This window comes from Dermacentor albipictus, chromosome 8 (assembly GCF_038994185.2).
Source record: "Dermacentor albipictus isolate Rhodes 1998 colony chromosome 8, USDA_Dalb.pri_finalv2, whole genome shotgun sequence".
In the NCBI taxonomy this organism is placed as follows: domain Eukaryota; kingdom Metazoa; phylum Arthropoda; class Arachnida; order Ixodida; family Ixodidae; genus Dermacentor; species Dermacentor albipictus.
In genome coordinates this window covers 27,664,185-27,687,547 of record NC_091828.1, presented here as the reverse complement: position 1 = coordinate 27,687,547, position 23,363 = coordinate 27,664,185, and the positions used below count along the sequence as shown (strand labels likewise).

General features: G+C 45.1%; 1 protein-coding gene across 1 annotated transcript in view; it reads left to right on the top strand.

Moving 5' to 3' along the window:
• LOC135905230 (uncharacterized) overlaps positions 1–23,363 on the top strand; it is an 80,474-nt gene that overhangs the window by 23,945 nt on the left and 33,166 nt on the right. The gene's annotated exons all lie outside the window — the stretch shown is intronic.

Sequence of the window (23,363 nt, the reverse complement as noted above, 5' to 3'; positions counted from 1 at the left end):
TTTAGAAAAATATACTACTAAGAATTATTTGATTGTTCATTATGTTTACTGTTTATTAAGTAAAGACTGGCAGATTTCGTTCCCTAATGATGCTGTGAACAGCCATGCAGCTCAATATAGTCGCAGCCGCAATGGGTCTATGCTGCAGACATGCAGAAATGTATATGAATTTTATTAATTAAATATTCACGTAACATCTGTCAAAGTCAGTTGCCATATACATTGGTCCTATCAGTTGCAGCCGTGCAGGTAGGTCTGCATAATCAATGAGTGCAAAAAATTAGGACATAAAAAAATCACTCAGTGAATCTTGTTTTATTTCAAATCGATTTTGCCCAAACTACAAGCAAATGAAAAATAATCAAATAGCTGTGTCAATATGACAAGCATAAATGAGGGGGGAAATGGCAAGTGGAGGCGAACAAAGCCAGAAAGCGATTGGGCTTGGTTCGAGACCTGAAAGTAGTTTCAAAGGATAGCCAGAAGGTTATCCCAGCATACTAGATGGGAGATGTATGTTGGGAAGAGTTCGAGGGCATTGTGGTCAGCTCCATGCTTGATCCATAGTACTGTCTGCAATGTGTGTCAACAATTGTCCTCCTTAAAGTTGTTTCCTGCGGAGTCCATTATCAAAGGAATGCGCATTTTCTGGGAAAAATAGATTTATTGACCGGACCTGTACAAATGGTTAAAATTCTTCAAAATACTCTCCGCCTGCATCTATACACTTGCAGAGACTTGTCTGCCATGCCTGGGAGGCACCCTGAAAGTCCTCGACGGGAATGTCTCTCAGAAGCGGTGTAACATGCTTCTGGATGTTATCCACGGTCTCCCAATGCTTTCCTTTCAATACTCTCTTCAGTCAGGGAAACAAAAAAAAGTCGCAGAGTTAGGAACTCCTATTTCGAATCAAATCCAACAATTCTTGACAGCACAAAACTCGAAGTTTTTTCTGATCTTCTGTCAACGCTTTCGACACAAGCGGCAAAAACTTCGGCACAAACTTTCAGCACAAACTGGGGACTGGCTGCGTTGGCAGGGCAGAACCCTCGCCACATTTCCCGAACGGTTTTACCGCACTGCCATGGATAGTCGCGTGATAATAAAATCATGCGCAATACTTTCATAATGGACCCTATATGTAAGCATGGTTTATATTTCAGCTCAAGAATAGAAGTTTTAGTTACCTGCTTCTGTGCCCGACTTTACAGATGAGCATGCTTAGTAAATCGGCATGTGTCAATAGTACACTGAGTAGGTTTATGTTAGCAGGCTAGCATTTTCTTCAGTTATTTTTCACATCATCATTTTACCTGTTGCACAACAAAGACTAGTGAAGGCCCAAGCACAAGAGGGAGGATGAAAAAGTGAATGCATACATGACGTTCTTTAATTACAAAATTATTATTTCCTGCTTCGATGTTGCAATACATACCTGCCAACTTTTACAGTTTTATCACAAAATGTCAGATTTCTTGAGGTTGCTTACAATTGTTGTATTGACCTCAATAATTATAATGTGGGCACTTCTTAGGCACTTCTTCATCGTCTACACATGATCATCATCACATCAGGTTTTTCATCTTTATATCTTGTGGGGACTCATCTTAAGATTGATCTGTGCCTTCAGCGTGATCGGTCCGCCACATCTTCTGGGCGTAATAAAGGTCGTGCTAACTGCTACGTCACAATAATATTTTTTCATTCACACTCTATTAAGGGCAAAAACTGATCTCAATGGAATGCAAATATGGTCAATGGGCAATTTTTATAGCCAGACTACTCAGACCCGCTCGGTTATTCTGACTTGCTGGCAGCAGTGCCACAAGTAAAATGGCAGGTGAAATGTTGGCTGACATTACATGAATATTTTGCGAATAATTATCACAAACACTTGTTTTTCTATGACGTAGATTATGTTTGCTGCAAATATGTAGAGCAATGTGCCTTTTCATAGCGCCTTTACAGAATGAAGCCAGGTAAGGGTCCCAGAAGCGTAGCATAATTCAGTTTCCTAAAATCAGCTTTCGTGCAATACAGTTTCGTTACGCGGTGAAGCATATGCAATGTACGGCGGCGAAGCATATTATAAAAGTTGAAAGGGGCCGTTGCCACGGGACTTATAATGTGTTCCTTAATTATACATGCATGCACCAGCCGTCCCCTGTCAGTAAAAGCACCAATACACCTATGAAGTGTACGAGCAGGCCATCAGAGCTACTTTGGACATGGCTGTGGCAATGTGAGCTCTTGTTTGGACCGCCTTGCAAGGATGTAGCTAATATTCTAGAAATAATGAACACTTAAAAGAACATGACCACCATGAACTTCGGCTTGATAAACAAAATATTACTTTCCTACAGCTAGGGCCGCACTTTTCACCCCAGAACACGGGCCTTAAATCTCCATATAAACAGCTTTGAATGGCTGCTAGTACAGTTATTTCATATCGATATTTGTACTGTGACAGGAGATGGCAGGTACGTGCATGTGTAATTAAGGAACACACATGTCCTGTCAGCCTCTTTTTACTTTTGATATGCTTCACTCCGCAACATGGCTGTATTACAGAAAGACTGACTTTAGGAAACCAAATTATGCACCATTTTTAGAGCCTTGCCAAAAGCCAACCAGATTTCTTGAACAGAAAACAATTCTCAGACTTTCTCGCCATATTTTAGTGTTTTCTGTCTTCGATGGTAATATTTTTTGCATTTTAAGGTTCAAGAGTCTGTACTAATACAAATGGTCTGTAGGTAAATTGTCTATTGGCGTATCTTAAGCGCCAACTAAAACACAAAATGAAGATAACATTCAACGCAAAAAAACTGAAATTTGGCCTAGTCTGCACCAACTAGCATGAATTTTGGTTCTTGTGTAAGTGTATCGACCATGATTTGAAAAACCCGGTTTACCTAATGTTGAAAATAAAACCATGGTCATTCAATACTTTTGTTCTGCTCATGAAACCCCTGCTGAAGTTTCATATGGGTACAGAAGCTGCCACGAGAGGTGCCGCGGTGAGTAGAAGGGCACCGACCTGCTGCGCTTGTAAGCGCAATCTCGGGTTCGCATGGGAGTTTGCCATGAAAAACATATGGCCCATATTTCTTTCTTCGCTGTCTTCACTAACTGAACATAGCAGTGATAACTCTTGACCAAACAAGATAGCATGCCAGTTGTTAAGTAGTTCAAGTCATTGGTTGTTAGCAATGGTTCGAGCAAGGCTGCCCGTCAAGTGATGCAATTTCGCTTGTGCTCGTATCTGTGTCTATGCTTCTCGATTCCTGTTTAGTTGGTTAAAATTGCGCTTAAATTATACAGTACACCATGACTAAGTCTAGCTGACCCACAGATTAACGTCGCTGGTGCAGGAACTTATGGTGGGCCCTACCGCGCGCTGACAGCCCACAACGCTCATTCTCCTCGGAATTGCCTGTTTATTCTGGGCATCATGAAGCTGCCACTGAGAATTTTCTGTGCAGAACAAGCAAGTCCTAAGATGAAGCCATCTTGGCAATAATTGTTGCAGCAGCTGTGAACTACACCTGCTAGGTATAGGCATATCACATATCAGGTTTAGGCATTCACGCATATCACTGATCACTTCAGACCTGTGTGACTGTCTCTTCTTTCATCCATTCACATTTAATGTCGCAGTGGCCACCAGTTCAAGGTTGGCGCTTTACTTAGTCACCCGAAGCACCACCCAAGCCTTTTCTTTATTTTTGTTATTTATTTATTGTACCTTCAAGGCCTGAAGTCGTTACAGAAGGGAGTGGAACAAAATACAGAGCATGTACGGATAACAGTTAAAATATACTACCAGCACAGATTGAAACCAACTCTGACTTTCCATCATCACTAGGCTAATCAAGACTACATTTACCCATCAAACTGAATAACTATATTACTTTTCGCATGTTTCTCTTGTTTGTCTCTATATGCCCAGTTCGCTTTTAATCCAACTAGACGCTAACATTCTTTTTGTGAAAATTTTCTGCTTAATAGCAAACATCTGCCTAGGTCTTCAATTAAATGTAGATATAGCATTTTGAATTATGCTAACTAGGCTACTCCTTACAGGACGGTGTCTGCTTATAAAAGGGCGGAATGAACGGCATGCTATACGATTATTAGGCAGTAATTACTAGCAAGTGTCAAGAATTCAAAACTGCCGCAAGCACTACTAGCACATATGGTTGTAATAAAGACAGTATTTGATAGACTGTGGCAGCAAAATGTGGTGGATGGAGGGAATGAGACAAAATTGCCTGCAGAAATAATTTTTATGTCACTGCTTTCCTTCCTCCTGTGGCTGTACAAGATGAACACGCACCAGCACGAAATAGCTTGTTCCTTTTGCGTGTAAAAAAATGCAAACGGCACTTAATAAAGAAGTGTACAACTTCAGCCGTAGTGCTGAGAAAATGTTCCCCACAGCCAACACTGGCCAAGGAAGTATGGTTGTCCAGCAGAATGTCTTCTACAATGTTCATGTAAACATTGGCCCAGGCTATATCATCCACGGTGCACACTTTAATGTGCTCTTCCACGATTTACAAAAGGCACAGCAGCCGGTCAGATGGCACTTGCAAAAATCCACTAGTTTTCATTTCAGTCAGTGGACTTGGCTCTCGGGAGGTGCTCTTTGGTGTTTGAAGGCAGTCCTTGCAGCTTACTTTAGCAAACTTCCTTGCAACATAACCACCAAGGTAGCCCAAAATGCAGTCCATTGTTTTCCCACTTTGTCAGTCTTTCGGTTTCCCACTTTGTCGTTTAGGATGGCAAACAAATTTTCGTCTAATCCAAAGCCTGGGGCACTTAATTAAGTGTGGAAAGTCAGACACAAAGTGAAGTGAACGGCTTGCGTCAACTGGGTGCTGCACGTTGCACTTTGTGAGTGAGGAAGTCGCTCCAATTCCCATCAATGACCACATCTTCCTGTTCCACGTTGCACCATCACTAGTCATGAAGTCAACAAATAATCTTGCATTTTCTGCCAGGATAACTGCCTCTGTTATAATTTTCGTTAGCAGGCTTCCTTTTACATTTCCATGAGTGGCAAAAATGGCCAGGGTCTATGTCCACTTTCTGACAAATGGCACGAAACAAATGACCATTCCATGGTCACACACAGTGTGTTCGTCAGTGTTAGGTGTGAAGGAGCCCAGGTCAACGAATCCTTCAATAAGTGCACCAGAAGTAACAGCAAGGTTTTCTGAAAGCTTTATCTCATCGTCAAGCAGTCCGCCGTGTGTTTTGAAACGGTCCATCATGCTTTGTTTTTCCTTAAAGGGACACTAAAGGGAAACAATAAATCAGTTTAGAGTAATGGAGCATTGTTTGAGAACCCTGCAGGCAGTCATTTCAAAAAAATAGTTTGATTATTAGATGAGAAAATGAAGGTCCAAGTATCAGTATTTGAATTTCGCGCCGAAACCCCAGCCCCGGTACGTCAGCGCGACGTCAGGGATTCCAAAGTATGTTTTCGCATTTGGGTGGCGTTGGCTGAATAAAGGTTCCCGAAACTTGCCATGTTTAATATTTGATTCCTTTAGAACACAATGTAGTCAATCTGTACCTCTATATATAATTAGTAGGCCCTAGAAGATGCCATCAAAATCCATGACGTCACAGCCCCCAGGTGCGGGAACTCAAGTAGGTGTCGCCACTCGTACTTCGTTCTTGCGCTTTTTCTGGCTCACCAAACGTCTTATCGTTGTAAGAGTGGTGTTTTTGGTGTTGTAGAACGGTAATTTACTGATGCAGAAGAAATCATTTTTCACTTTAGTGTCCCTTTAAGGACTCCAAAAATTTTTGCATTAAAGCCAAATTCACTCCTATAAGACTTCAGGTAATTTCTCAGCGTTGATTTTTCTTGGAGTGCAAGAATATTTAGCTTGCGCATGTGCTCATACAATATAGGTTCTTTCATATTCATAATTATGCACTCGAAGATCCAGCTCTTTGTGTACGTCATTCCCTGCATACCTTTACATTTAGCTGCCGCAAACATATGATTAGCAGCCTCTTCTTGCTTTGATGATGATGTTTAAAGTTTGCTCTTGAGGGCTTCTTCAGCGATTTTTGAATTTGCATTTTTCATCTCACAAACCATCTGTTGAAGTGTTCAGGCGCGTGTGGCCAGGCGCTTTCTCCTTTGCCGAGCCAGCTTCAGGTACTTAGGAATGTTGCTCTTCAGAGGCTTTTTTGTCTTGAGCCGGGACTTCCTTGACTGTAGGCTCTTCCTTAGATAGCGCCACGCTACACAGGAGGCACCTAAAACACGCACACAAAAAAAAGGGTCGGGCTGGTCATTCTCATTTTCAGAGTATGTTTATTCAGTACGTGTTACAATATGTGAAAATAAAAGGACACATGAGCCAAATTTTTATATTTTGCTCGTGGCAGTCCAACATTATTCTTGCAGCCAAAACACCCATTTCACTTGTGCTTTCCTGTTGTGGGCTGCTGTTACCTTTATTAATTTGTAATAACACGTTAGATAGGGTGAATCCAAATGGATAGTTCCCTGTAGATGCTGTAAACTGTGCGTGACAGCATTTCTCAATTAAGCATTTAGTTTGTACTTGGATAGGTACGATGGTTTTATGATATAGTATTCTTCGGGATTGCTGAAACTTAAGGGCCTTGAAGATGTCTCAAGTTTGTAGCTACGTAATATGACATGCAAGCCAGTGTACAAGTGAAGCTGATTTGGCTTTTTTTCCATGTCTCAAGGAATGTTTTATCCCGCACGAAAAAAAAAAAAATCTAATAGTGCACCGTTGCAGAACAAGTTGAGTGCTTACCTTTTTTGCTCACTATTCCCGAGCAAAATCTGCTGACCACAGTGCCTTGTGCAATGTCAACAGAGTGCTTGAGGTGGCGTGTGATGTCCTTGCTGTAGTCGTTGTCAAACTCTGCTTGGTCCATGGCACCCTTGCAGAGAATAGCAGTATCTGAATCTTCAAAAGTCTCGTCTGCCTCCTTTATCTATCTTAATATAACTTCCTTGCTCCCTTTTCCGCGAAAGTATAGGCGGGCGGTAACTGTGTTTGCGCAGTCAGTTGTAAACATCTGTACTCGTGAAAAAGAGCAAATAGATTTTGTCTCGCACTTGTCTTGGCAAACAGAACTCCATTGAAGTCTACTGCATCAAGTCGTGCCCACCTGTTCGGTACAATCAGACTGTTTACGATAGTTTTAAGATCATGCTGGGGCACTGTCACATCCAGGCTGTCATTGCCATCCGCACCATCATCTTGGGATGATGAATCATGAACGTCACGACGAGACGTATGTGCAGCTGGGCAGAGTGCAATTTGTTTTCTCTCTGGTCTTCTCTGACGCATTTCCTTTGAGAGGTAGGATGGCAAATTGGGCAGCAGCGGGGGCACCGCGTCGTTGGTCAGCGCCGGTTTACTTAGACGAATCCTTACTTCCTCACCGTTGATGAAGTGAACATAGTCGCATAAAATAAAATGTGCTTCAGTGTGCCTCTCACATACAGTTGAAGTCTCAGAGAGTGGCTTATCTTTGCGGTGAAGATTCCTCTCCCATTGTTTCCGCGGGTCATTGTCTTTAAGCACTCCAAAAAGAGACAATGTGCGCCCATTTACTTCCCGAAAACCAGGATACCCGCTCTTGCATCTGGGCGTATTGCTTTTTTTCTTCTTCTCTTCCATTACCCAAAAGGTGACAACAGGGCAGCATCGAACAGAGAAACGGTCACGCTCGGCACTTTCAGTAGCTTCACTTGCGAAAACACGAGAAGCACGCTGGCTCGTAGCACCAAGAACGACATGGTAAAGTGCATGCAGGCAACGCGAGTTCCAACCGGCACAGTCTCCTCCGGAACACGATACCGGCGCCTCTAGTGGTTGTCTTCGCTCATGACTTGTGGCTGCCTGTGATAGAGGTTCAAGGCAGGCTGACGGAGCTCTTCCCACCAGTGTCTTCAATGCTTGTTCAGGCATGGACTTTACCTGCTGTGGTTGCTTAGTGGCTATAGTGTTGGGCTGCTGGGCACTAGGCCGTCAGGTCAAATCCTGGCCATAGCGGCTGCATTGCGATGGGGGCAAAATGCTAAAACTTTGTGTACTTAGATTTAAAGGCATAATAAAGAAGCCCTGGTGTTCCAAATTATTCCAGAGTCCCTCACTATGGCGTGCCTCCTAATCAGATTGTGGTTTTAGCACATAAAAATCCAATAATTTTTTGATCATGCCTCTTATCATGGAAGAACTTTCACTTTTCAATAAGTCATAGTTTAGGTACCTAGGTGACTCATCAAAAACCATGTGCTGGAGACATTATTTATGCAGACCTTTACAGCCGACACACACAGTCCTCGTTAGGCCCGACTCACACAGATGTCAAACGCTCCGTTGTGTCACTGTCACCTAAAAAAAAAATGTACAGCAGGCGCAACGGAGGAATCTATAAATAGGCAACTGCGGTGGTGAGGTTGACAGCAGCATACTTCTCTGTTATCATATGAGACCTGTGAGGCCTAACTCAATTAACAAAAATTATGCAGATCCCACGCACTGTGGGAATCGATGTAAGCGAAGCTTTTCGTGCTGAATGCTTTGATTGACGATAATTAGCGGTGATGTTGACGGCTAAAGCTTAATTTCTTCAACATTTAGGCTAACACGAAAGTGGTGAGTTGATGGTAAACGTTACCTTGCGTGCACCACTACTGTTTGTCTGTGCAGTACGCAGAACACACAGGGAGAGGTGTTTGCTTGAGGCGTTGTTGTGCGCCATATTTTATAACCTCTGAGAGGGTTGAGCATTGTCATTGCCTCACATGGCACATCACATTGAGACAGAAGTCTTAAACTTCGATTGGATTATGGGGCTGTACGTGCCAAAACCACACTCAGGTTATGAGGCTCGCCGTAGTGGCGGACTCCGGACTAATTTTGACACCGTGATGTCCTTTAACGTGTCCTAAAATCGAAGTGCACGTGCGTTTTCTATTTCACCCCGTCGAAATGTGGATGCCGCGTTTGGGATCAAATCCACGACATCTAGCAATGCCATAGCCACAAAGCTAACGCGGCGGGCACAGAAGTGTTGGGTTTAAGGTCGACTGCTTCCATAGTGTCTCCTGGACCCTGCGGTGCGCTTTAATTAATGCAGCTATGCTTCTGTACACTCTGCATAAGTTGCCCGCTTTACATATTTGCATGGCATTTATTTTTCAGAAATAGCAACAATGTACTGTACCGTATCTTGAACTTAAGCTTATCCTGTTTCACCGCAAGTGCTCTTGTATAGCAGAGGTATTTCCTAGCGCTTTTATGTCACCTACGCCCTTCTCTTGTATGGAAACTGCCTCTCCTCCTCCCTCTCCTTCTCCTCTCTACAGTTCAATCTGTATCCCCTCTGGTACAGTGTACTAGAATACTTTCCAGTGGCATAACCGTGCCTCTCCGCTGACGTGCGCGGTCGCACCTGCAGCGGCGGCGCTGCAATCGACTGCTCTTGAAAGCTCGCCCTGGTTTGCCTCTGCAGCGTATGTGGCACACAAAAATATAAAGCATGTTTGGTTATGTACAGCTGCTGTTTTAACGTAATTCAGCTTGGGTTTGCAATTATTTTTTGGGTACTTTATGTGTGTAGAGGTGTTTGAACTGGCCATAAGATTTCAGGTGTGTCTTACAAAGCAATGCCAGTAGCAGGCGAAGGACAGTCTATGCACTGCAATTTTTTTAATTTCTCACGCTTAGTCGCCAACTCTGGCTACATGGCAGTACTGGAATAATTTGCTAGTACTAAATTTTGCGAAGCAATACTTATTCGCAGGACCAAACGTTCGCATGATGTTCGCGATTGCAAAAGACACCTTGTTTACAGTATCTGCTAGGGTGCACATGCACAGAAATCCGGCCGATTAAGGCCGATTGAATATTTACACGAGAAAGCACTTTATTTTTAAAGCATGTGCTACGCAAGACGAAATAAGACGCGCAGAAATAAAAAGGAAGAACGACTTCGAAACTGCTTTCTTTGTCCCATACGATTTTATTGCAGGTGCTCTGCAATAGCACGAGAATCATCCTGAGAGCTTTAATGCACATAACAAGCAGTGTAGAAATTGAGCTAAGTCAGTCTGCTTAGCTTCAGGTGCTGTGCTGCCTTTCTTTTTGACAGCATATGTGCTTTGTTCAAACCTTTGATAAAAAAATGGAGCCATATGGTAACACAAAGGCTGATTATGCCAGCAGTCAGGCTCTCTGCATGAGCTTTGCATCCCACCTTCAAGGGAGTGGCACAATGAATTAGGTGCAGGATGTCCACTACACTTTCCCAATGAACTTTTTGTGCACTAAAGCAATTTGTGAAACTGTCTTCGAGCCTTGTGATAAAACGGAACAGTTCCACCGTGGGGTAGAGCAAACCTCCTTCACCATTGTGGTGCACAAATTCTATAGCATGCAAGTGGCGCCCTTCTTCTATTGGAAGTAAGAGGCTGTCATTACATGCACAGCATTTGGCAGGCAGCACACACTTTTTCGCCACATATCCGGAAATGTAATACATAAGCTTTGAGTCGCTCCTCTGGACATGGTACTCGTGTTCCACTGCTTCATTGCCATGTGAACTTGAACGTACTGCTCATTTTTCTGTGCAAAGCTTCATCTGGTCAATCAGCTGTTGCTTTGAAGTTTCTTCCCGGTCTCCAACATCAAGAAGAGAACTGATGACATCTCCCTCTGCATTCCTGCCGGCAACACTGTGCGCCAAGCTATAAAAAGAGAGACAGTGAAAAGTTAGCAGAAACTGCTGTGGCGTCAGGTGTGAGTTGCAGCCGGATGAGAGTCTAACAATTCCAAAAAAGTTTTCCACTTTATCCTGGCTCAGCAGGGATCTCAACAAGTAGCTAAAGCCAACTTAGTCATGCAAATAGCGAAGGAGCTCAAGAGTACTTGTTAGAGTAACTCTTATGCCTTCTGCTGTGGACTTGCTCAGATATGTCTTCTTATCAGCATGGCGCTCCCAGACGTCCAGGAAACAGCATTTCCTTAATGGTTTCTTCACCTGCAGAATGGAGTCGGAGAGCTTTGGCTGTGTACTTTGCAGTCATCACAGCAATCAGCGACTTCGTTCTCATGAAGACCTTCTCTGTCGCTTCAATTTTACCGCTTTCCAACAGAGTATGGTAAAGAAAGAATGCCCGCAAGGGACCATGCCCAAACAACTGGAATGCATAACTTGCCCGCATTTTTTCTAAATTGTTGGGGAATACATTGGCGCTGGTTATTCCAGGCATTGCTTTCATTGTGACAGCATTGCTATCCAGTTTGAGAGCTTCTCTTGCAAACTGCATTGAAACTGCACCATCAGGGGTGTGAAAAGTTGTGGTGAGAAGCCTGTTTCGCACGTTTTTGATGAGGTGAGGAAAATCGGAAAGAAAACGTAAGAACTGACTGCTGTCAACAGGATGTGGCTTCTTGCAGACCACTTCCTTCAAGGACATTCGAATGTTAAAGATGTGCTAACTTTTCCTGTTCTAGGCCACTGCATCGCACGTTACGAAGTCCACAAAGAGGCTAGTCCTTTCTGCTAAAATTGTGGACTCAAGCACAATTTTGGCCAACAGGTCCCCTTTCACATTCCCGTTGCTCCCGAAAACACCAATAACCTGAGTCCAGCTGCCAACCAGTGGCACAAACATCACAACAAGGCCTTGAGTGCATGGCAATGTTTTTTTCTTTTTTGGGTGTGTATGGGCCCAGATCCACAAAACCTTCAATCTTCGCACCTGTGGATTAGCTTCATTTCATCCACGACTATTCCACTGTGTCGGTGGAACATATCCAGGTGGGCAACCTTTTTTTCCAATACCCTCAGCATTTTCTTATTGAACCCATAGCCATACTGTACTGTACTGTACTGAGCAGTGTACTTACTCGGGTTGTTTTACTTGGGAGTACCAAAATGTTCTGCCTCGGCATATACTGATATAGCTTCGGGCTTCTCATTTTGAGCAAGATGCATTCAAGGATTCATTCTTTGTCGTACCTCATGCCCCGCGGGCTCTTCCTTCTTGATGCCTCGAAGCACTGCCTTACAGCGAGCTGCTGCTTTGGCGACAAAAACCTTAACTTTTCAATTGTTGCAGCACACTCTCTTTTGATTTTCTTGAGGTCCAAGGCAAGCTTGTCTACCTTCAATAAAAGCCAGTGGTTCTTACGGGTACATGCTTGAAGCTTCTTCAAAACACTGCCGCGCCACCGCAAGCAAGCGTTATTGCTACTTTGATTCCGACCATGACGCCTTTCGAGGTGCCACTGCTGCTTAACAAAGGCTTTTCTTAGATACTTGCAAATGACACAAGCCATTCCTTCTTTTGTTGTCTTGCCTTGGCAGTTAATGCTATAAACTGCTCTTGCCTCAAGCTTAATTTGGCCTTGCAATCTTATTGTTAAGCTGTTAGTTAGGCAGCTTTCATCCCATGATGCTGCACCTTTGCAGATATGCATATCATGCGCTTCCTGCAGAGTGGTTAGAGCATCTTGAGTAGTTGCCACTGATGTGCTAGCCACCTACTTACCCAGCACGAACGTCTTCAAGTGCATAGTACCGGCACTGTTTGCAGTGAAGAACACGGCCTTTTCCACTGTCACCTCACCTGAGAGTTGGCGTAGGAAGGAGACTGCACAAACCCATCAGAGTGCAGCATGTGGCGGCGGCAGAGTTGTGCAACATGGCCAGGAATATCACAAGCATAACATATGGGCCTGTTGTCTTGTGTGTGCCAAGGATTAGCAAACGCAGGAGCAGGTCGACGAACGGGATGATGAACGGGTGGTAGCGGCCATGGATGTAGTGCAACAAGTGGTTAACGAGGAGCCTGCGCGGCCCCGGATGCATAAGTAAGTGGCGTGGCGACAGGGTACTGCTGATGCTGCATTGGTAGAGCCTCAGCAACTTGGTCTTCAATAACTCACCGGAGCATAGGGGCGAGCTGTGTAGGTGGCTGTTGCGGCAGTGGCTGCTGTTCAGGTAGCTCAGCGAAGAGTATTAGAGAAAGCTGACGTGCAACTTCCTCTGCCACGAAAGCTTGGATTTGTGTGAGCAAGGGGGAGCGATCAGAGAAGACTGTCATAGAAGAGAGGGCCTCGTCAGCCACTGAGGGCCGCCTGGTCAAATCACGCTGCCTCCTCAACTGGTCGTAGCTTTGGCACAAGTTTATGAGCTCTGCTATGGTGCGCGGACTCTTGGCGATCAACATTTGGAAAATGTTATCGGCGATGCCCTTCAAAATATGCTTCAATTTGTCATTTTCGGGCATAGAAGCATCCACACATTTGCATAGGTCGAGAACCTCTTCGATATAACAGGGGAATGCTTTACCGGGTTGTTGCGCTCGTTCTCGTAACAACTGCTCGGCGCGCAACTTGTGGACCGCAGAGTGACCGAAAAATTCAGAGAAACTGGTCTTGAACGCGGACCAGGACTGAAAGTCGGCTTCGTGATTTTTAAACCACAGGTGAGCCACACCCACAAGGTAGAAGATGACGGCGTTTAACATGGTGGTATCGTCCCATCGATTGTGCAAGCTCACCCACTCGTAGGTAGATGACCAGTCATTGATGTCCTGCTCATTCGTACCGCTAAAAACCGTTGGATGGCATTGCGGGACAGCGCCAGAGCAGGCAACTGGGGGGTGGCAGCGACGTCGGCTGGGGAAAGTCAAGCATGACGGGAGGCAGAGTCCGAGACCGAAGTTCCGGGTTGTAGGTGTTCTTGAATACTCCGCACGTCGACCAATTGTAATGGGGCGTATTGAACAATTCAGATGGTAGCGCCTGTTCATAACCGAGAAGGCAGGTGACACAGAGCAGGAACAGCTGGTTGCCTGAACGGCTCACACTCGTGCTAAGCACTGGCAATCCGGCTGGCCCACTGGTTGGAATGCAGGCATGGAACAGACAATCTGCCTGGCCTTGTCCTTGTGCTCTTCTTCTTCATTACAGCCCGAATAATGGACGAATACAAAACAGTGCTCTTTAGGAACTTAGCAGTAATAAGGTCAGAGCCGGGACTTGACACTTTCAACGATTCAGTTATTTTGGCAACGCCATGTGGATCAATTATCATGGGATTCATTGGCAGGTACTCATAGTTGGCCTCACAAGGAGGCAAATTACTAGAAGATGTTACAAAATTTTTGCAGAAAACACTTAAGTACAGATGGGCAACCGACATTGAGTATAGGTGAGCCACGGGGATTGACTAGCTGAATGGAGTTACATTTGGGAGGATTAATAACGCACCAAAACTTTTTAGGATCGTTAATAAATATTGAGGGCAATGTGTATTGAAGCAATTATTTTTCGCATGTTTTAATTCGTCAATGTAAGCATTGTTACCGAGCTTATAAGAAGCCCAACACCGTTCGGAGGGAAAGCGCTTAGCTGCCCTGAAGAAACGTTTCTTATGATTAGATAGCCGTTTAAGGTGCATGTTGTACCATGGTGCTTTCAGGTTAGAACGAAAACTGCGCAAGGGAATGTATTTTGTCATCATCTCGTGCACTTTATACCTTAACTGGATCGTTCTGTCACCATAAATGGTAAAGAAATATGTATCCTTTTAATTGACTAATCAATTATGTGTGTCTCAAAGCCATAGAAGAATTAATAAAATACACTTTATTTGGAATAATGGCACAAAATATCTTTCTTTCTTTTTTAGAAATAAGATAGAAGATCACCTTTTTGGCACTGCACAGCGGCGAATCCCTCAGTCACTGCAGTCCTGAATATTGCTCTGTAGAAATTCAGAAGGCACTTTGAGAAAAGCAGGTCATACTTTTGTCAAGGGATGTCAGACGCTTAGTTAGTCAACTTCGATAAATTTCAAACTATAGAATAGTGCAGAGTGCCACCCCACATTCTTCACATCAGGTGTATATTTCCTTCTGGCAGGATAACTCGCCGTGGTTGCTCAGTGGCTATGGTGTTGGGCTGCTGAGCACGGGGTCGCGGGATCGAATCCCGGCCGCGGCGGCCGCATTTCGATGGGGGCGAAGTGTGAAAACACCCGTGTACTTAGATTTAGGTGCACGTTAAAGAACCCCAGGTAGTCAAAATTTCCGGAGTCCTCCACTACGGCGTGCCTCATAATCAGCAAGTGGTTTTGGCACGTAAAACCCCATAATTTAATTTTTTTTTTCCTTCTGGCAGGATGTTGTCAGATTTTTTTCTGAACGCTTCCAACAAACGAAGCAGCATCTTGTTGGTTTCCGATGTTTTGCTGTGGGAGGAAAGTACTTTATAAAGCGGCAGGCGACAAGTCTGTACCAAATTGTGCTGGGACCCTCAGTTTGAAAACTTTCGGCGATTAGCGCCTGTTGCGAATTTGTCGCGTGTCACTGATTTCGGGGGGCGTGCAGATGTTAGGAGAAATGGAGTCGATAGATGCAGGGCAGCGCAGCAAACAGATTTTAATTAACCCAACCTCAAAATGAAAAACTCAAAACTCGATTGACTAAAAATAATACTCCACTAAGCAATAGTAACACTTGCATAGCCTAAATGTGTACTTATCCCCATTTCCGTTCATCCTTAGCGCTTCCTAAGCGAAAGTTGGGCAACCCTAGCCTATGGTTGCAACACCATCGAAAAGTAGTGTTCTTACAAACTTCTGTCGTCTCACGTACCTTTGAGTCTGATGCCTGTCGGATCTTTCTCATCGCCGATGCCATAGACGTTGCTGCCTTGATGTCGGCTAGTCAACCTGTCTGTCTTTGATGCCTGTGTATGAAGGTCACCAAATAAAAATGTATCAGCTCAGCTATAAACTTCTCAGCTCTGGGCAGCCAACAATATTTGTGCCTTTCTTAATAAGGGCATCCAGAACGTCCCAGAAAAGGTCCCCAAATGTTTCCCCCTTGCACACTTGCCTGAATGTGTGCTCCACAGAGCTTATACAGGTGAACAGCTTGTTTGAAGGGAATACAAGGCTTCCCATGGCAAAAGCACGCTCACTTATGAGCACGGCTTCAGGAGGAAGGGAATCCTGTGACCCCAGGGCTTCTTTTGTACAGTTTTCATAATGTGTGGCTTTTCTCAATTTAGAAGCAACATAGCCAGCCAAGTAATATAGTGCTGTCATTCCTGGTGCAGGAGCATTGTAGCCATGGTCATCAGCAGCATTTCACAATTCCATGAATGGAATAAACATAAGTTTCGTCCAGAACTGCTCTTGGTGCACACTCTTCTGGCAGAATGTGTCTTGACACTTTGCTCCAAGGCTCTCAATTGCACTTAAGAGGACACGGTCACTACCATCACTACCTGTCTCACAATTCCCTTTGACAGCCATTTTCACAAGTGTGTATAGTGAAAGTATACTAAATATTTGGCTGAACTTCGTCACTGTCAGATGGTCTTCATTGCCTCCAAAGGATCTCAAAAGACTAAAGAATCTCTAAAAAGAAAAAAAAAGACATACCTTAACAATATTAAATGCAGCACTTCAACTTGGTTACCTCGAGTGGGTCCTGGTTCAAGCTTGCCGTAAGAATATAGTTGACGCCCTTGCTGTGCAAGAATTAAATTAGGGACAAGACTGACATCAGTGTGACACGGATAGACTCGACAGTTTGAGCAGATGCAAAAAGCTTTACATTCTTCTTTGATTCCATCCGATTCATAATCTCCAGAAAATCCATCAATAACTGCAATGCAAGAAACGGAAATAACAAGTAATGAGACTGCATAGCCTCATTCGCGCTCAACAAACCAGTCTCCGCTTTACTGCTGCAAGGCTCGCATATTTGTTGCCTGTGTTTTGTATATTTACTTTACTATGCTTACCTGAATCTTGGGGGATCCTTTCCTTATCCCAGCTGGAGGAACCGTCGCATTTAGTATGTCAAAAATATGAGCAATGTAAACTCCTCCATTCCAGTGCTGTTCGCGAAGCCAGGTACTCTTAGCTGCCGGTAATCCCTAAGTCCTATAGCAACGCTCCGGCTGAAAAGCTGAAATAGAATTTTAGCATTTTTTAGCATATCTAACTGCAAATACACACAGTCCTGCACAATGAGGCATAGCTTGTCCCGTGTGAATGAATGCACATGCAATGTGCTAATATGCAGTATTTATTTTGTACAACAGTGCACATGCAATTCGTAACATCAAAATGCCAACACCAGTCCCTAAGAGAGGTGATGGCCTCTAGAGGAGGTTATAGTGGCAAAATGGGCGTCACAAATATCCTACCTGAGTGGGCAGATGCACATTCATGGTTTCAAGCCTCTGTGGCTTCACATGGTGCTCCGTCAGTTTCGGCACGATTTTAATGTGGGCCTTCTTTTCTGCTTCAAACAGCCATCCATGATGCTGGTAGTTTGTTTGGTGCTCCCCAATTTGCAATGCAGATGGCCCACATTAATTCGATAACGGGAATGCTTGTAAGCAAGATCAGGTATTCCAAGTATTAACACAATGGTTTGATTAGAGCATGGGCACACTTACCTTCCCGTACTTGTGCTTCACCATGTGATTTCTGACACACTTGATAATGTGCGGTACATCACACATGAAATGAAGAAATGCACCATCAATGCATGGGTGTGCAATCTTGCACTGGGCACCTGCGAGTTTGCCACTGATGTCAAGGCAACGTTACTAGACTAGCTTCAGTTGTAAAACTCACCGCCCGCGCGCCTACAGCAGCTGTCACCACTTCTGTGACAGCCGCCAGATGGCAGTGCCGTTCCATCGAGCTCCACTGCAGACGCCTCGCCGCAGCCTTGAGTTCGTGTGGACGGGCAGTTTGTGCGTGTTTTACGCTCGCTGGCATTCTCCTTTGTCCAAATTAGTGATACCATGAGAAAGCGGTATCCACCTACAGCAATAAGATTTATCGGGCCAGTTGGTTCATACTGAAAGAAGAGTAAACTGTACGAAACGAAGAAACGTATACAGCAAAGCGCAGAGGCTGCGTTTCTAAAGGTCGTGTGTTTCTTCCTGTGGTCTTAACATTTCGCGCAGTTTAGGCTCAGGAGCCTGAAGATCTGGCCAAAATGCGTGATTGTAGGATGATCTTCATCCCCACCGAAGCTTCTCACCACGCCATAAAAGCGCTACAAAAAGAAAGATGAGGTCAGTCTATGAACACACAAGCCAAAAAGAAAAGAAAAAGATTGTCGGCTCTTCCACTCCGTGAAGATGGTTAATCAGCGAAGCTGAAACATGCTGTCCCTGTGTTTATCACTGGGGTTAATCCCGAGGGTTCATTAAAGTATTTCTCAATTATGAGGTAACAGACAATTGGCTGCGACGGAGAGAACGACGTCACTGACGGGTATGCCCGCAGTCCGCCGTTGTCGCTTGCGTTCGATGTCTCGAGTTTGCTCGGCGGCTTGGTTAGCAGCCTTCGCCCGCCATCTGCTGCTTGTGATTCTATGAAATTAAATTTCTTCAAAATTAAATCTGTCGGTTACGTAAGACAATGAGTGGCTCACACCCCGTAAACCTGGCCTCCCCATTACGACGACAGAAGTGAAATTCTATGCTGGAATGACAAACGGCAACGCAGCCAGCTGTGGAAGACGACGACGAACGTGGGAGCAGTGGCACGAGTGCGTGCCGTGGATTTCAGAGAGAGTTCCCGGTCGGTACGAAGAATCGCTCTGTTCCATGCCCAGTGAAGCGTCGAATTGCTGGGAGCACAGAAAAAGTGGCGTGCCGAACAGTCACCTATGCAGTCAGGTATGCAGCACGTCGGCATCGTCTGCTGATATTCTTAACAAACTCAGCTAAGGCTACAGTTTCGCAGATGACATGCTTACTGAAATTTGCCGTCAACAACGAACCACAGGATACACCAATGCTGCACTGCGTGCCTAGTCCGATCCGCCCACGTAGCCTGTTAGTGAGGAAGTTAAGCTGGGCGCGATTGCAGCGCCACAAAGGCGCGGCGGGTGGCGGTTTCACGCAACGGCACCAAGTTTGAAAACTGGAGCTAGTCTAGTAACGTTGTGTCAAGGTGTGTGCACATTGACTTATTGTTTCCTGTGCCATCACTGATCACTGCTACCACTTTAGCACCATGCTCATTCAACTCCAGCACCGCGTTCAAAACTATTTTTTCCAACACCCATCGTGGTGTGGTGCCTTTTGTTGCATAACTTGCAATAAGCTGAACTCATAACATAAACATGGGGTTAAACATGATGACCAGAACATGGTCTGCTAATTTGTTGGTGTCTGCTGTGGCCATAGTGGCCATGTCACCATAGTTGACAAAACCGTCAAACTTGCAGGAAACTGTTGAATTCCGTTGTTCCCCTTAGCTTGACCTCATCAATTATTATGGTTCCGTACGTATGATGTTCTGGCTTACCAGTCATATGTACCTTGATGCTTTCAAGGGCAAATTTGTTCAAGCCATACTCACACGGCAGCCCCTTCAGTAGCTCCGTCAGAGCACCATTCGTCAGAGTGACGGTTTGCAGCATGGTGGTGGTGAACGATCACTGACCGCGAGCAGCTGTGCTCATCAGTGTTTATTTGGTACGGGGACGAATGTTGCCTACCGAGCCTGGAGGCTCGGTGGGCAGAGGGGGCGTTACATGCCCGTCGCACCATATACAGCACATTTCTGTCCCATTGGCACACAGTATATTTGTTCTACACTCCTGTGTGACATTTCCTGATTCTTATGAAAATCTATGAAAGCAAACTCTCTGGTGACTTTTACAAATTCTCACTCCACAGTTTGTCGCCACCTGCTAATAGCCTTATTGACTAGCAATGCGACAACAGTCCTTTTCAGTGGCCCTCCGACTACCTTTAGAGGTCTGTTCTAATTGCAACTCTCAATATGCTTGAGCTGGCTTCATGAGTGCCGAGGTTGAAGCGCATCACTGCCTCTGCAACTGCTGCCTCAACTGCAAACAATGAAGAATTTTTGTCTTTAGGAGCAAGGCTCCAAATCGCAGAGTGCAGTGCCTCATTGGCATTCTGCGTTTGCCCTCGCTGGCACCGTTGTAGCAGTTTTTTGTCGGCCAGGCGCCCAAAGACTGGACGCAGTGCATTGGTGACCACTTCTGGCAAGTTGTGCCTGCTTTTTGATGGTGGCTCATTTTTTTGCCATGGCAGAGTCATACACCACGAGTTTGGACCATGCAGGCAGAAGTTGTGATTGGGCCGCTCATCCATTGATGTAATATGATAGAATGTGGCCCATACAGCATTGTGCATTTTGTCAACATTTCCAGCAAAAGACTTGATCGCCCATCCATAATAGCTGGAGATCTTTGTGATCAGGTCTCCAGTCAGCCGTCCTTTGCCACTAATGCGCTGTCCAGGTTCATCAGACTTGTGCTTTTGCACAAGGTTACGAAGTGCCGTGCTCGTGCGCTTCTGTACATGATCTGTGCTGCCTTCTTTTTTAACCACAATAAAGCCATAAACTTTGGCTTCTTCAATGGCATTAAAGGACCTGCTGTCCCCATCACAGAGCATGGTGGTATACCTGAGGTCATGTAGTGAGAGTGAACGTTGAAACAGTATCTTTGCTGCCTCAACTGCCATTTGGCCTGCCTTGCAGCTTGTGTTTTTTTGGCAAGAATGTTTTGCCTTCCATTCAGCATAACCTGGGCTGTCTGGTTTTGGTCCACAGTCGCAGCCGAGGCAGAAATTGGAGACGACCACATAATCAAGCACATACCCAGAGAACAGCTCAACTGCAGTGGCCACCCCAATGCAAGATGTGGGGTCTCTGGTGTGCCGTCAAAACAAACGGCAATGTTGCCCGGGTTTCCAAAATTCAGATCTTTGTAAAGCTCTTTTGCGGCAACGGCACACTTTTCCAAGTTCTCGGTGCATGCTCTGGTTGCTGCTGGGTTCAGCTTGCTTTTCAAATAATGCTGGTATGTCCTGTTATGCATACCTCTGTGGGACACTTCTATTGCTGAAGAAATGTTTAGGGCACTCTGCCCATTTCCCATGCTCTGCACAGCACGCGCCGCAAGAAGGTTTATTTCAAATGGGTTGCAGTTCGCCGATCCTGCAATTCATCGTGAGCTCCACTGCCAACGAAGTGCCCCACAATCGCTGCACAACACTTTCAGTTTCACGACTGTGCCGTACTCACGCGTGTCCCTTTCAATAGTCAGTGCTCCACCGCACACTTAGCAAACAGCAACTTCCAACAAGATGTTCACGGCGTACATGTCTACAATCGTACACGTTGTGGGAGAACTCTCTGCACTGCACTCACCCGTGAGGCACTTCGTTTTTCGTTCCGTTGCCGAAACCGACGTGAGTTCATAAATTCTCTGCTGAGCTCGCTGCTCCGGATGGCACAATCTGCACTCGTCAAAAAAGTTGAATCAAGCCTTGTGCGTTAGGGCCGCACGGCTCCGTCGTCCTGCAGGGCCGCTATCGCAACTGCCGGGGTAACGTCCATGGCGTCTGCATCGTTTGCCAGCGTGCCTTCCGTCGATGTCGAACTCTCTGCTAAGACCATTATCGCAACTGTCAGGGCAACATCCAAGGCGTCCGCGTCGGCTGCCGGCACGCATTTTGTCGATGTAGAGCTCTCTGCTGCTGTTTCGACGCTCGCTATCGTCTTCATCGACGGCAGTGGTACAACTATTCTCTTCACAGCACATTTTCAGTTTTTTGCTGAAATTGTGCATGGTGCGGAACTTCTGATAGTTGTTAGGAACAGCGCTCGCCAGTGTTCGATGACAGTCTATGACAAGATGGCGACAACCTTGTTTGTGCCAGGTGCCTGAGATGCCCTCGAAACTGCTAACAGCCAATAACAAGCCACTGTTTTGTTACATGCCGGTTGCGGACCAATCAGACAGCAAGATTTTGTATTTCTTTCCTGTTTGACAGCCCTGCACAGTGTAGATTTGAATGCTCACGCTTGGCGGGAAAGAAAGCCCAAAGGATGCCCTTTCGAAGGAGACCAATAATGCAGGGCTCCGGTGAATGGTTGCAAAGTTACGAACGGTGCGAAATTGGCTACTTTTGGGCGTTTCTCGTGCATCAAACTCGCGCAGTCGTGTAATAAAGCTTACTTTTTAGCAAAACTATGCGTTTTTAATCGCTAATTTTGCATAGTGCATAGTTTTCTTACCTCTCGCTCTCCTCGAACATATAAGCTACACAGAAATTTTGGGTACTGTACCTGGCCAGACGGAGTGTTGAAGCATGATCTCAGCAGACTGTTTCTGAGACATTTCGATAGATGCAGGAAGCTGGAGACAAAATACAGTGAGCCAGTTGTATTCACAGGGTACTGCACGCTGCTCCTGGTGGACTGTGAAGTCGCTTGTATGCCCATGACATACCACAACCTTCTGTTCCATCCTGCATCATCATTGGTGACGAAGTCAACATATAAGCTTGTTCCTTCTGATAGAATAACTGCCTCAATCATGATTTTAACAAGCAGGTCACCTCTCACATTTCCATGTGTGGCAAATGCAGCAAGAATTTGCATCCAATCGCCAACGGGCGGAACAAAAGCAATTACCATTCCATGGTCACACACTGCGTGCTTTTCATGCCGGAACGGAAAGAGCCGATATCAACGAATCCTTTAATGTGAGCCGCGACCATTACAGAGAGATTTTCCACGAGCTTCATCTCAATGACGAGGAGCCTGCCGTGCCTCTTGAACCTATTCATGTTCTGCGTTTTTTTCCTTCAAGACGCTTTATCATTGAAGCCAAATCCTGTTTTGTATGACCTGATATAGCTTTGCAGTGCTTCTTTTGTGGCCTAAGTGAGAATTTGGTGCCTACACATATTTTTGTAAAGCCTCGGTCCTTTCATCTTTATATTGGCGCGTTCTAAGATGCAGCTCCTCAAATACGTCATTCCACGCATGCTCTTGCACTTTTGTGAAGTACTGCTTCCTTCTGCTTTGGGACAGGCCTTGGATTCTCGTCCAAAAGACTTCCTCAGTCATTCGAGCGTTTTCAACTTGTATCCCGTGGATATACTGTCTAAGCGCGCTTACATGCGGCGATAACCATTTAATTATTTTCCTTGACAATCTCTGGTGTTTTGCAATGCATTTCCTTGCTGTATTTGTCATGCATGACTTTCTTTTTTGAAGCGTCTTCAAGTATTAACATGCTATGCAGATGGTACCGGCAAGGAAAAAAATGTAAAGAAAGGTGGTTCTTATATGTGTGCTAATAATTCAGCCCTGTTCACAAACAGTTTAATTGTAAGTGTAACGTTCTATCTAGGAAACTTGGTTCAGTTTGAGCTCTAGGAGAGGAAGCTTATGACAACCTTCTAGCACCTAGCAGACCAGTGGTCTTATTCGCCAAAGCAGGTCTTCCTTTCTCTCAT